This window comes from Canis lupus, chromosome 2, assembly GCF_003254725.2.
Source record: "Canis lupus dingo isolate Sandy chromosome 2, ASM325472v2, whole genome shotgun sequence".
Classification (NCBI taxonomy): domain Eukaryota; kingdom Metazoa; phylum Chordata; class Mammalia; order Carnivora; family Canidae; genus Canis; species Canis lupus.
In genome coordinates this window covers 13,159,270-13,174,555 of record NC_064244.1, presented here as the reverse complement: position 1 = coordinate 13,174,555, position 15,286 = coordinate 13,159,270, and the positions used below count along the sequence as shown (strand labels likewise).

The window sequence follows — 15,286 nt, the reverse complement described above, 5'->3', positions numbered from 1 at the left end:
GATGTAGGTGTATATACAGAGAGAGAGAGAAAGAGAAAGTGATTTATTTTAAGGAAATGGCTCATGCAATTGTGGAACCTTGGCAAACTGTAAATCTGCAGGGTAGTCTGGCAGGTTGGAGACCAAGGGAAGAGCAGTAGTTCAAGTTCAAAGGCAGGCTGCAGGCGGAATTCCTTCTTGCTGAGAGGAATGTCTATTCCATACTCTATTACGTCTTACAACTGATTAGATGAGGCCCATCCATATTTTGGAGAATAATCTGCTTTACTCAAAGTCCATCAATCAACTTACATGTTAATAACATCCAAAAAACACCTTCACAGAAACATTCAGAATAATATCTGACCAAATATCTGGGCACCGTGGTCCAGCCAAGTTGACATATAAAATTCAGTTCATCACAAGTTCACCTCTCTTCATCTACAGGCATATTACATTATGGCGCTTTAAAAAAAAAAAAGAATCAGTATTGCCTTCGCTATACAGATTATTTACTACATTATTTGCTGTCAAACGTTTACTGGCAGAAATAGAACATCATCTTTAGCTTTAAAGACTACAATCTGACAAGAGCAAGATATGCACAAAAGGGACTTTGCTTTTCCTATTTTACAGCACAGAGAATTCCTCTCTACTTGAAATCTGGATCTGCAAAACTTCCTTTGCTAAACTAGAATCAGTCTGTGAATTCCATCCTTGCCAGCTTCCTTCCTGGCCTTCAGAGCAGCTGGTGTCAATGAATGATCTGGTAGAGAATTGGTACAATGTAGGAAGATCTCAAGAATCAATCTCAGAAACAAAGGATATGGTTGATTACTACTTTGTCTCCCTGGCACCCCTCCCTTATTCTGGGAACAGCGAATCTATTATTTCTTTAGGGGAACAGTTTCTCTGTAAATTCCAAATATGCACTTTGGGTAGGGCCCAATCATGCCCTGGCCATAAGTACAAACATGTTACAAGCCAGGCCTGACTCCTTCTCTGAGATTTTGTGAATTAGAACTAAGAGAAGAAAATAAAATATTCTAATACAAAAACTAAGGATGTGAGCCCCACAGTTGCTAGAAACTAGTCTACAGCCATGTAGAAGTCTGTTTGGAAGAATAATAACATCATGGAGACAGAATCAGAGATAAGAGACAGATGCAATAAAAGGAATCCTTACAGTAAACTAGGCCCTGGCTCTAACAAACAAACCCTCCCATAGTCTGGTTACATGAGTCAACAAATTCCCTTTTGCCTCACCTAGTCACAGTTGGTTTCTACCACTTACAGCTAAATTCTGATTAATCACAAGGATTAAAGCAGAAAAAAGCAAATGAATGTAAAATAAGGCCAAATGCACTAGGAATCACAAAGTAGAAGGACAGGTAGGTAAAGTTTAGAAGAAAGTTAAGAGAGACCCTACTTATCTTAGAAAATTAAAAGGTGAAAAAAAAAAAAAAGGTGAGAAAAGGTCAGGGAAGAGGTGAAAGCAGTTGGACAGAAAAGGAGTTTTATGTGGACTGTGAGCCCAATAAAACTGTACGCATTGATGCAAATGCCGGTACTTTCTTAGAAAGATAGTTCATGGCTTTCACTAGATCCTCAAAAAGATCAAAAACAATTAAGGAGGAAGGGGCCTGATGCTAAAGTAGAGCAGGCTCTTTGTTCCAGAGGGAACCTAGTAAGATCAGTTATCCTAAAAGGCCTGAATCAATTTTGCCTTTGGGTTGGACCCAAATATAATTTCAAGCTAATCTAGCTCCTCTACCAAATTTCCATCTACCTAGACATTCATGCCTAAGTTTCCTTAAAGAAGATTTATCAATTTTTATTCCATAATTACTCTCCTCAAAACTTTCACTTTAAGAATCTACATTTCTGGGGGTGCCTGGGGGGCTCAGTTAAGCTTCCAACTCTTGGTTTTGGCTCAGGTGATAACTATGGGATTGTGAGACTAAACCCCATGTAGGGCTCCAGGCTGGGGGTGGAGTCTGTTTAAGATCCTCTCTCTCCCTCCCCCGCCCCTTGCTTGTGCATGTGCACACGTTCTCTTTCACTCTAAAAAACTAAAAAATAAAAAAGGAAGAATCTAGATTTCTGGATGCCTTGAAATTATAACAAGATTTGATGCAAATGTTCATTTCTTGAGAAAAAGGTTCACATTTTTTCATCAAATTCTACAAGCTCTGTGACTTTCTAAATATAAAAGTCAATTAAATAAAAACAAATTTTAAAACAATTATTCTCTTCTATTTTGATTAAGGAGAAAGATGTGATGAGAAGATAATCTTGGGAAACAAAGAGAAGATGGGAGTTTCCCAGATGTCATTCAGGGAGGAAAGTACAAAGGAAGTTAAGGACACTAAATAGTTTTAAAACTTCAACATTTTGCCTTCATATGGCTAAATAATGACTTGGTTTCAGCAGTGTGGCAGGGGGAGGACTTAACAAAGATACAATGAGCAAGGATTTGGATGACAGGGGACATTATTAGTTGTTGCTACACAAAGCTAATTTATATCTGTTTTTAGATTTAGCATGATCTATGTGGAAACAGATTTAGGAAAATCTCTAACAAACACTGAAACCTTTTATACCTAATCCTGTATTAACCAGAAAATCCAATTAGCCTAAAAAATTACATCCCTCAAGCATTCTTCTTTGTATAACAGATACTATTTGTATAATACGTAGTTCTTAAAATGTTCCCTACAGTTAAATTACACATACAGCACAATTCTTCATAAATATATAAATATTTGTGTGTATACTTTAATTTGTATTTTTAAATACAATAAACATTTACATAGCAGTCCACACAATTTGGGAATAAGGAAAGACTAAAAATAAATATTTAAATACTTTTCATTTAGAAACAAAGTATAAATCTGCAACAAATTAGGGAATTGATTTTGTGAATCCAGTAGAGAGGAGTAACACCTCAAAATGTTGAGGAACTGTTCTGTATATAACATTTTCCAGATTGTGATTGGGTTTCAAATACCAGAAATGCCTTAGCTTACAACTGTCAATGAAGACATTCTTTCTATAAATGTATCTAACACCTAAAAAACTGGAACTTAAACATTTCTAGATTTATGGTCATCTTCATAAATATTCATACTGTGTTTTAAAAATAAGGATTCTAGGCTTTAGAGTTGTTTGACCTTCCTAAACTTATGTCAGGATGTCAGTCCTTTCACCTTTGACCTTTCTCTGCCTGGCATCTTGTCAGGCTCACAAAGGTCTACCATACCATTCCTACTCTCCAGTATTAGACCATACTTTCTAACTACAGGGAACTGGGAAACCCCATACTCAAGCCCAGTAAGAGATATTAAAGGGGCATTAGTGAGATCATGAGGGGCAAAAAGAGCATCAGGAGCAAAGTGTGTAGTTTTTAAGGCTTTTTTTTTTTTTTTTAAAGATTTTGTATCTATTTATTTGAGAGAGTGAGTAGTGTAAAGCTGAGGGAGGAAGCAGACTCCCTGCTGAGTGCAGAGCCTGACATGGGGCTTAATCCCAGGACCCTGAGATCATGACTTAAGCTGAAGTCAGACACTTAACCGAAGTGGCCACCCAGAAGCCCCCTTTTTAGGCTGTGTAAAGGTTTAGAGCTCTGAACATACTGATTTTCATAGTTTCATATTCTCATCAACCATTAGTATAAACTCTGAAATGACCTAAAAACCTGTTGCTCTAAGGAGGACAATAAACATGATTCATCCACTTTACTGGGAGTGAAGGGCCAAACTGAATTTTATAGTTTTTTACTCAAATTTTGGAATCTCAGTATTGAGTTGTAATTTTTTACCTCCAATTCCATCTCCCTAATAGTATTCTTTGACAAAACCTATGCTGTAGGCAAGAGTCACAGCACTTCCAGGTTACTGTTTTTCAAACAGAAAAACCTGCATCTCTACTGGGACATTAATCTAGGTTTCCTTTTCCCCTTTGACTCCAAGCCCCTTTGTGGCTAACCACTGGTCATCATTCCAGAAGCATTTAGGCTATCTATTATGTGCCAGGTACTATACTAGGTACTTGGTGTATAGACAAGGTATAATAACTAGCATGACCTGGAGATTACAAACTAATTAGCAAGAAGGAAGAAAATAATCATAAATGTAGTGAGTTCAACAAAGGAGGAGCACAGGATGTGATGGAAACTTATGATGAGAGGACATCCCATAGGTGACAAGACTAATAAGACTGTTGAGAGATCAAAGAAATTAATACTTTTTTTAAAGATTGATTTATTTATTTATGAGAGAGAGAGAGAGAGAGAGAGAGAGAGAAGGCAGAGACACAGAAGGAGGGAGAAGCAGGCTCCATGCCGGGAGCCCAACGTGGGACTCGATCCCAGAACTCCAGGATCGCACCCTGGGCCAAAGGCAGGTGCTAAACCGCTGAGCCACCCAGGGATCCCCAAGGAAATTAAAACTTTAAAAGTACCACTGAAAACTTATTAATCAGTTCCAATTCTGGGGAAGAGTATATGTACCTTTCCCTATTCCTCACACTAAGCACAAATAAAACCATGGGACATAATATAAAACAAACACAAGAACACATGTATCCGTCAATAGATGAAAGGATAAAGAAGATGTGGTGTATACACAAATACCTACACTGGAATATTACCCAGCCATAAGAAAAGAATGAGACTTGTCATTTATGACAATATAGATAGAGCATATAACAATAAATGAAATAAGCCAGAGAAACACAAATATCATATGATTTCACTTATATGCAGAATTAAAAAGCAAAACAAATGAACAAACAAACCAGAAACAGACTCATAAATACAGAGAACAAACTGGTGATTTCCAGAGGGGAGAAGGCAGGGGGATGGGTGAAAAGGATTAGGCATTATTATTATTAAATCATTAAAACATACACACATACATGAAGACTGAGAGGTAGAGAGGTTGGCTACTCCAACCAGTAGCCTCAGGACCCAAACAACATGGTAGTGGTTTCCTGTGTTTAATTTTGGCTTCATATATCCCAGATCTAAAGGGGGAAGTTAGCAAAAACCAGAAACACTAACACAGACCAAAAAGTCCCAACAAATTCCTGCTCTGTCTAGCAAAAGCACCAAAAAAAAAGGGAAGACCTGGCAAGTTTTTTACATAACCACCCTACAAAAGCAAAATGCTACAGGAGTAACCCCACAGCCCACCATTCTTTGCCAGCAATGGCAAACAGGTAACCTAGATTTACACTCTTGCCAGGCGTTTACAAGGCACCCCAAAACTCTCACAGAAGTGGTATCAGAGAAGGCAAGGGAACCAGGACAGTCATTGACAGAGAGTAATAAGGCATCCTCCAGAGCCAATACACACACACACACACACACACACACACACACACACAGCCTCCTGGGAGAATCAAAATTTTCACTACTGCCAAGTGGCAAAGAAGTCTTCCTCTAACCCAATGTGTTAGTGGAATCTATGTGGACCAAATAATGAGGTGTCCAACCCCTCCAAGCCAGGGAGAGAGCAGGGAGACTTAGTGGGGAACCAGACATTAATGAGAAACTCCTAGAAAAGCCCCCAAACATGGATACGTGAGAAATTTAAAGCCTCTGGTACCTAAAACCACAGCAAACATTAAACACAATTTAATTTCTAGCCAGATTAGTCTAACACCTCACTACACTAAAGGTCTATTTACTTCAGTTCCCATTACACAATAGCACAAGTCTGGCTTTCGACAAAAAAATCAGAAGATATGGCAAAAGGCAAGAAAATATTTGAAGAGATAAAGCAAGTATCAGACATGGCCTAGATTTTAGAATTGTCAAGGAATTTAAAATAAATATTATTAATATCTTAAGAATTATAAAAGATAACATTCAAAAACAAGTAATGTAAGCAGAGAGATGGAAAAGTTAAGACAGAATCAAAAAGAAATTCCAGAAGTTAAAACACTCAAAAATAGAAAATGGCTTTGATGGGATTATCACTAGAGTGGACACGCTGGGAAAGAATCAATGAGCACAAGATATGTCAAAAGAAAGGTCCCAAAATGAAAACAGGATAAGTATCAAAAAAAAAATCTATAGAATGGCATATCATACACAAACTGCAAAAAAACAAAGCTGAAGAGAAAAGCATGAAAGAAACCATATGAAAAAAAAACACCTAAAATGTTGAGGAACAGAGTAAGAATTACAACATATTTTTCATCAGAAATGATGCAAAGAGAGTAGGTGAAATAATTTAAGTGTTGAAAGAAAAAAAAATCACCAACAAAAATTTCTGTATCCAAAGAAATTATCCAGCAAAATGAAGCAGAAATAAACACTTTCTTTAACAAACAAAACAGAGAATTCAGCACCACTATATTTGCCCTGAGAAACATTAACATTGTTAAAATGGCATCATTCCCCCAGTTGATCTACAGACCTAAGCCAACCTTTAACAGACTCCCACAGACTCCCAGCTGCAGTTGTAGAAATTAACAAGGTGATTCTAAAATCCACATAGAATTGCAAAGGACCAGAAAGAAAAAATACTTTTAAAGAAGAATAATAAAATAGGAAGAATAACACTCTGCACTTTCAAAACAACAGTAATCAAGACAGTCTAGTAGGCATAAAGATGCACATATAAATCAACAGAGCTGACAGTCCAGAAATAAACATGTGTCTATGGTCACCTGGTTTTCCATGAAGGTGCCAAGACCATTCATTGAAGGGAAAAATACAGTCTTTTCAACAAATGGTCCTGGAACAACTTGATAGCTACATACAAAAAAATCGAGTTGGGCCCTTACTTTATACCAGACATAAAAATGAACTCAAAATGGATCAAAACTAAATATAAGAGCTAAAAATGGCAAAACTGCTGGCAGATAATATAGGACTGAATCTTCTTGACCTCATACTTAGCAATGGAGTCTTAGAAAAGACACCAAAAGTACAAGCAACAAAAGGAAAAAAAATAGGTAAACTGGACTTAATCAAATTAAAAATTGCTACTTAAAAGGACATTATCAGGGCACCTGGGTGGCTCAGTCAGTTAAGTGTCTGCCTTCACCTCAGGTCATGATCCTAGGGTCCTGGGATTGAGTCCCAAGTATGGCTCCCTGCTCAGCGGGGAGCCTGTTTCTCCCACTCCCTCTGCTCCTCCCCATGCCAGCTCATGCTCTCACTCTTCTTTCAAATAAATCTTTTTTTTTTTTTAAAAAAAGGACATTATCAAGAAAATGAGAATACAACCCACAGAATGTGAGAAAATATTGCAAATCATATTTGGTAAGGGACCTATATCTAGACTATGTAAAAAAAAAAACTCTTACAATTCAATAATAATAATATAATAATAATAGGCAAAGAATCTGAACAGATATTTCTCCAAAGAAAATATACAGTCAATGAACATATGAAAAGATACTCAGCATCGTTAATCATGTTAAATCAAAGCCACACTGTGATACCACTTCACACTCAGTAGGATAGCTGTGATCAAAAAGTCAGATACGGACCAGGATTAAAGAGGATATGGAAAAAGTTAAACTCTCAAACACTGATGCTGGGAATGTAAAATGGTCTCACAGTTCCTCAAACAGTTAAAGAGTTACTCTATCACCTAGCAATTCCACTCCAAGGTATTTACCCAAGAGAAATAAAAACATATATCTACACAAAACTTGTACACAAGGGGCTCCATCCAACTCTTGATTAGGCTGAGGTCATGATCTCAAGACTGGTGGGATCTAGCCCCTGTTGGCCTCTCCACTCATCACAGAGTCTGCCTGTCCCTAACTATCCCTCATACATGTTCTCTCTCTAGTAAATAAAATTTTTTTAATAAAAAAATCTTTTAAAAAAGTGTACACAAGTGATTTACAACAGTAGCAAAAAGGTGGAAACAACCAAAATGCCCAAAAAGTGATGGATGGATAAACAATAGATGATTATTCTATCATAAGAAAAAATGAACTACTGATACATGCTACGACGTGGCTGAACATTGAAAACACTGGCTAAGTGAAAGAAGCCAGTCACAAAAGACTACATATTATATGATTCCACTAAAATTAAATGTTCAGAATAGGAAAATTTATAGAAATAGAAAGCAGATTAAAGGTTATTTGGGGCTGGGGAGGAGAGAGGGATAATGAAGTGAAATTAAAAGGTACACAAAACTACAAAATGGCAAGGAAATAAATCAAAAGCAAGTCTAAATAAATGAGCACATATTCTTTGTCCATTGACTGGAAGACTCAAAAAGGTCAATTCTTCCCAACTTGATCTATAAATTCACCACAATTCTAATCAAAATCCCAATAAACTCTTTTATAGATAACAAACTTAATCTAAACTTAATCCAGAAAGGCAAAAGATCTAGAATAGCCAACACAATATTGAAGAACAATAAAGCCAGAAGACACACACTTTGTTTCAACATTTACCATAAAACTACATTAATCCACACAGCATGTTATTAGCAAAAGAATGACACATAGATCAATGAAACAAAATAAAGAGCCCAGAAATATATACACAAAAATAGTCAACTGACTATTGACAAAGGAACAAAGGCAATTCAATAGAGAAAGTCTTCCAAAAACAGTGGGTACAATTGAAGATCTAGAGATACATACACACATAAAGAACCTAAGCAAAAACCTTCCACCTTTTACAAGAATTAACTCAAAATTGGTTACACCTCAGTGGCTCAGTCAGTTGAATGCCCAACTCGGTTTCTGCTCAGGTCATGATCTCAGATCATGGGATTGGACACTGAGTCTGGCTCCACACTCCAAGTGGACTCTGCTTGAGATTCTCTCCCTCTGTCCCTTTCTCAGCTCATGCACACATGTTCTAAGATAAAGAAGTTTTTTTTTTAAAAACCTGTTACATATGTATGCAACCTCACCAAATCAGATGCAGAGGGGTGGGGGGGTACTGATCAAAGAAACTGTAAAAATGAGTCTGTAAAACTAAAGAAGAACTGCACATAAAGTTCTATATGCTATTTAATAAAGTTCTTTCAATAGGTATATGAGTTAGCAATTCTGATACTCCTATACACCTATACTGGAACTGAACAATTATGCAAACAGTGAACAGTGGAAGCCACATTTTTCAATGCTGGGACAGAATTTTATAGATAAGTAATGATTCATGCAGTAACAGATTACAGAGCTGAAGATATCAATATGAACCCAGGTTTAGCCTAACATAGATACAGATGGTTACTGAAAATAATTATAGATTGGGTGTATATATGGGTTAGCCTACCAATGTTTATGTCGTTCTGTCAGCTTAGAGGGCCCTGAAGCAATGATATCGCAGTAGCAACAGTTACACCCAAAACCTTGGCTTCTAACACCATTTTCCAATAAAGGAACAGGGACTCCTTGGAGAAATGGTTGATTCTAGGGCTGGGGCAGAAAGTACAGAAGATAAGCAATAGAGCATCTTGTAGTAAGAAAGTAAGAAACATCTAAAACAGACATACACACACCTGAAAAAGTTCTCAGTGACCAAAGCTGAAATAATTGAGCAACAAAATATAGTAGTATTGGATCAAAATCCACGGTATATTTAAATATCTACATTTATATAAATAAATGACTAAATTAATAAAAATGGTATAAAAGATAAAATAAATCTTTCATATAAAATAATTCCACTGTGCCCCTAAAGATGTGGGGCATAATTCCTCCACTTAAGAGCCACATATAGCAACTTCTTTCCAAAGACCATGGTGTAGGGCACCTGGGTAGCTCAATCAGTTAAGCATCTGCCTTCAGCTCAGGTCCTGATCCCAGAGTCCTAGGATGGAGTCCTGCATCGGGCTCCCAGCTCAGTAGGGAGCCTGCTTTGCCCTCTCTCTCTCTCTCTCTCTCTCTCTATCTATCTCTCATGAATAAATAAATACTCTTAAAAAAAAAAAAAAAGACCATGGTGTGGGAAGGGAGGGAAAACGGTAACTTTACAGTGGAAAAATCTGACTAAAATACCTCATCAGGTGTTCAAAGTCAATATCAACAGTGATAAATCATATTGGTAGTATTTACCCTTGATGTGATGAAAATGACACTTTGCCTCTGTGGTCTTCCTCTCAGAAGTCTAGAACTACAGTCCAATCATGAGGAAAACTTCATGCTGGTTCCAACATAGGGTCATTCTACAACACCTAACCAATACTCCACCAAACTGTCAAAGCCACTAAAAACAAGGGAAGTCTGAAAAACTATCAAAGCCAAGAGAAGCCTAAGAATACACGACTACTAAATATAATATGGTATTCTAGAAAAGATCCTTAAAAATGAAAAAGAGCATTAGATAAAAACTAAGGAAATCCTGAATGAAATAAGGACTTCAGGTAGTAATGTATCAATACTAATTCATTAATTATGACAAATGAATCATACTAATATGTCAATAATAGTGAAAACCATGTGTGGAGTATACTGGAAGTCTATAATTTCTTCACAATATTTCTGTGAATCTGGAAGTGTTTTTAAAAAAGAAAGTTCAAAAATAATAATAAAAACAAATCAACCAAAGGATGCCTGGCTGGCTCAGTTGGTAGAGCATGGGACTTTTGATCTCAGTGCTGTATGTTCAATGTTCAAGCCCCACACTGGGTGTAAAGATTACTTAAAAATAAGATCTTTAAAAAAACAAACTGTATTTCTATATACTAGCAACAAATATGTAAACACCAAAATTAAAAACACAGTATCACTTACAATCACTCTAAAAAATTTAAATACTTGGTGTAAGTATAAAAAACAAGCATAAGCCTTTTACTGAAAACTACAAAATGCTGATGAAAAAAATCAAATTAGATAAATAAATGGAGACACAAACCAGCAAGATGTTTTATGGATATGGATATTCTAAAATGTATGAGGAGAGACAAAGGAATTAGAATAGCTGCAGTAATTTCCAATGACCGCTGTAGGAACTTACCACAAACAGGTTTAAAACAACAAAAATTATTCCTTCACAGTTCTGGAGGCCAGAAGTCTAAAGCAGGCTAACATCAAGGAGCAGAGGGCAGCACTCCCTCCAGAGTCTCTAGGAAAGAATTCGTTCTTTGCTCTTCCAACTTCTGGTGGCTGCCAGCATTCCTTGGCTTATGGCCACATCACTCCTAATTTTCAATGCCAGCATCTTCACATCTCTCTCTGCTCCATCTCCACATAGCCTTCTCTTTGTGTAATGCCCCCCTGCCTTTCTCTTGTAAGGACATATCCTGTGATTTGCAGGATAATGTCCTCATCTCAAAATCCTAACTTAATCATATCTTAAAGACCTTCTTCTGGGATGCCTGGTGGTTCAGCGGTTGGGCAGCTGCCTTTGGCTCAGGGCCTGATCTTGGATTCCTAGGATAGAGACCCACATCAAGCTCCTTGCATGGAGCCTGCTTCTCCTCCCTCTGCCTGTGTCTTAGCCTCTTTTTCTGCGTCTCTCATGAATAAGTAAATAAAATCTTTTTTTTAAAGGCCTTCTTCTTTAAAAAGGTAACATTTATATGTTCCAGGGATTAGGACCCAATATCTTTGGTGAATTATAATCTAGCCTACTATAATAACCAAAACAATTCTGAAGAACAAATTGGGAGGAATTGGTTTACAAATTTTAAGACATATTATATAGCTACAGTAATCAAGGCTGTGTGATATTTGAGGGACAGACACATATATGAATGAAACAGAATAAGGACCTAGAAATAGATCCATACAACTGTGACCAATTGATTTTTGACAAAAAGTGCAAAAGCAATTTACTGGAGGAAGTAGCCTTTCCAACAAATGGTACTATAATAATTAGATATGCACAGGCAGAAAAAAAAAAAAAAACCCTTAATTTACTTAATCTTAGGTCTTACAGAGAAATTAAACTCAAAATGAATCAAATACAAAATGGAAATCCATAAACTTAGAAAAAATAGGAGGAAATATTTAGGATCTAGGCCTACTGTGATGGTTAATTTTATGTATCAACTCATCTGGGCCAGGTGTTTGATGGAACATTAGTTCAGATGTTTCTGTGAGGGTACAATTAATATTTAAGCCTGTGGACTCTGAGTAAATTATACTGCTCCCCATAATGTGGGTGGGCCTCATCAAATCAGCTGAAGGTCAGAATAGAATAAAAGGCTAATTTCTGCAAAGCAAGAATAAATTCCACCAGCAAACAACCTTGGAGTTTTTGTTTTTTTTTTTAACCTTGGAATTTTAATTTCAACAATGGCTTTTCCCTGGGTTTCCCGCCTACCATCCTACTCTGCAGATCTTGGACTTTCCAATCTCCATAATCACATGAGTCAATTCCTAAAAATAAATCTGTCTCTCTCTGCATATATGTATGTGTGTGGATTATGCTAAATTTTCAGAAAAGCCAATCTCAAAAGGTCTATAGCATGTTTCCATTTATATAATATTTTAAAATGACAAAATTATGAAGATGGAGAGCGAACTAGTGGGGGCCAGGGGTTAAGGAGGGATAGGGATGGGAGGCAAGAGGATGTGGCTATAAAAAGGCAACATAAAGAATGCTTCTGATGATGGAAATACTCAGTATCTAGACTGTAAAAATGCCAATATCTTGACAGCATAGTTTTGCAAAATGTTACCATTGAAGGTAACTGGATAGAGAGTACAAGGGATCTCTCTGTACTATTTCTTACAACTGCATATGAATATACAATCATCTCAAAATGAAAAGTTTAATTAAAGCAGATTGTCCAATGACATTGTAAGTCAGAAAAAATGAAAGTCTCCAAACAGAGACATGAAGGGGAAGGGAGTGGATATTGGCTGGAAGGGACTCAAGGTTATAGTTATGGAAGTGTATACACAAGTGCATATCCATCAAGCCATGCATTTAAGACAATTGCACTTGACTGTATGCTATGCCTCAATAAAAGATTATTTTAAATTGCCTTGTGATTATTAATCTTGTTCACTGTGGTGATAGCACTATGTATAAATGCTTTCAACTGTAATTTATTGACAATGAGTACCTTTTAGCAGAAGCAGTTTATATAGAATGGTGGAGCCAGAAGCCCTACTAGAATAGGTTAAGGAGTGATTGGAAAATGACAAAATGTGGAGAAACAAATATATACAACTCTTTCCAGAAGTTGCAAGTAAAGGGAAAGGGTGATAAAGTAACACTCAGAGGGGAAGGTACTGTTGAAGAGCTTTACTAAAATGGGAAAAACATGAGCAGATTTAAATGATGAGAGAGAAAATAAGGTAAATAATCAGTCATACAAAGCCATATGAGCACAATGCTGCAAAATCTTTAGCAAAAGGTTTGTGAAAAGGTAGGGAGAAAGCAGACCTGAGGAGACTGCCCTTGGATAAGACAGGCAATGTTTGCCCTGTACGAGGGGGAAAGGGGACTACTGATACAGGTGTACTTATAGATCTGATGGTGGACGTAATAATAGAAACAACCACGAGTGTTGTACTGAAAATTTACTATTGCTAGCCAGCTCCAAGATGGCCCCCAGGGATCCTCATCACCTGACATTCGGATTCCTATGTTGTCACCTCCCACACAAAATATAGCTGAAATGTGTAACCAAACAGGAAATGATAGTGTGTGACTTCTAAGACTCTGGCTATTAAGACAATGCCTTGTTCCATCTTGGACTGCTCCTTCTGAGGGAAAGTTGGTCTACAACATTCAAGCACCTGTGAAGAGGCACGACTGACTAACTCCCTGTGAGTGAGCCACCTCAGAAGCAGCTTTTCCAACCCCAGCCAAGCTTTCATTAAGACTGTAGCCTCAAGAGACCATAAGCATTTAAAACCACTCAATCTGTTTCTGTGTTCCTGAGCACAGAAACTCTGAGATAATGTTTACTGTTTTAAGCCACTGGACTTGAGAGTAATTTATTAAGTAGTAATAGAAACAAAATGCATTTATGCACAAGGCATAGTTCAAGTGTATTAGATATAGTTACCCACTTAATCCTCAACAACCCTGTGATCCTGACTTTGAAATAAGGAAACTGAAATGCACAGAGGTTAAGTATTTTGCCCCAATTATGGCACAACTGGTAAGTACTATGGAACCAGATCCAAATCTAAAGCCAGCACCATCAACTGATGTGCAATACATCCTCCTCAAAGCCAAAGAGTTTCCATCCCAAGGCTTTTATTTAGGCTCTGAGACAGAAGACAAGGGTATCTGAGGAGGGCAGGGAAAAACAAGCGAATGGAGAACTGAAAAAAATGAAAAAATTTTAAAACGCTTGCCACAAAGAGTTAGGAAAAGAACTCACTGGAAAGACCTAACTAACAGGGTTTCCAAACAGTGTTAAGGGCTCAGGAGAGGTTAGGAGCCATGAACTTCCATGCAGTGAATTTAAGATGAGCATGATGAACAGAACCCAGAATTACTAATGTACCTAAATATAAAACATAATCTGAAGTGTGCAAAACAGTGATGACTATCAGTAATAGAGAACACATCTTTCCCAGGTCCTTCAGGTTCAGTAAGGAACATGAACAGAAAAATTCCAGGTAACAGTAAATATTCTGTGTCAAAGTATCACATAAAGACTAAAGAAATAAAAGCCTGCTAAGACACATGATGGTAAACTGACAGCACCATCATATAACTGCCTCCGTCGCAAACATCAAAAGTTTTTCTTGAAAATCTCTCCTTGGGATCCCTGGGTGGCGCAGCGGTTTGGCGCCTGCCTTTGGCCCAGGGCACGATCCTGGAGACCCGGGATCGAATCCCACGTCGGGCTCCCGGTGCACGGAGCCTGCTTCTCCCTCTCCCTCTGCCTATGTCTCTGCCTCTCTCTCTCTGTGTGACGGTCATAAATAAATAAAAAATTTAAAAAAAAAAATAGAAAATCTCTCCTTTTCCTTTTGTTCAAAAATGTCACAAGAAAAATTAAAAGCTATAGGAAGAACAAACTACTTTCATCACAATCAGATCACACCTAAGAGCAGCCTCACAATTAATGACTTGATGAATAAATCTTACAACAGAACTTTAGGCCAAAAATTTGTCAATTTTCAATTTCACTTAAAATTATTAGACTTATCCACATACATTCAAGTTCAATTTCCTGCTGTTTGCTTTTAAGATTATTTCACTTGACTTGAGAAAATGGCATTAACTATTTTAAAATAAAGTTAGGTAAAGGGGGGAAAGAAATCAAACCATGGACACAAAATATTTTTCAGGATAATGTTCCAAGAAAGCAAGTGTGTATATTTAGACAACATAAGACACAAAAGTACATGAATGAAGGCAAAGATTTGTGAGCTCTATTTTTTTAAATATTCAAGG

General features: G+C 37.1%; 1 protein-coding gene across 9 annotated transcripts in view; it reads right to left on the bottom strand.

Annotated features, from left to right (window-relative positions):
* ARHGAP12 (Rho GTPase activating protein 12) overlaps nucleotides 1–15,286 on the bottom strand; it is a 147,761-nt gene that overhangs the window by 112,895 nt on the left and 19,580 nt on the right. The gene's annotated exons all lie outside the window — the stretch shown is intronic.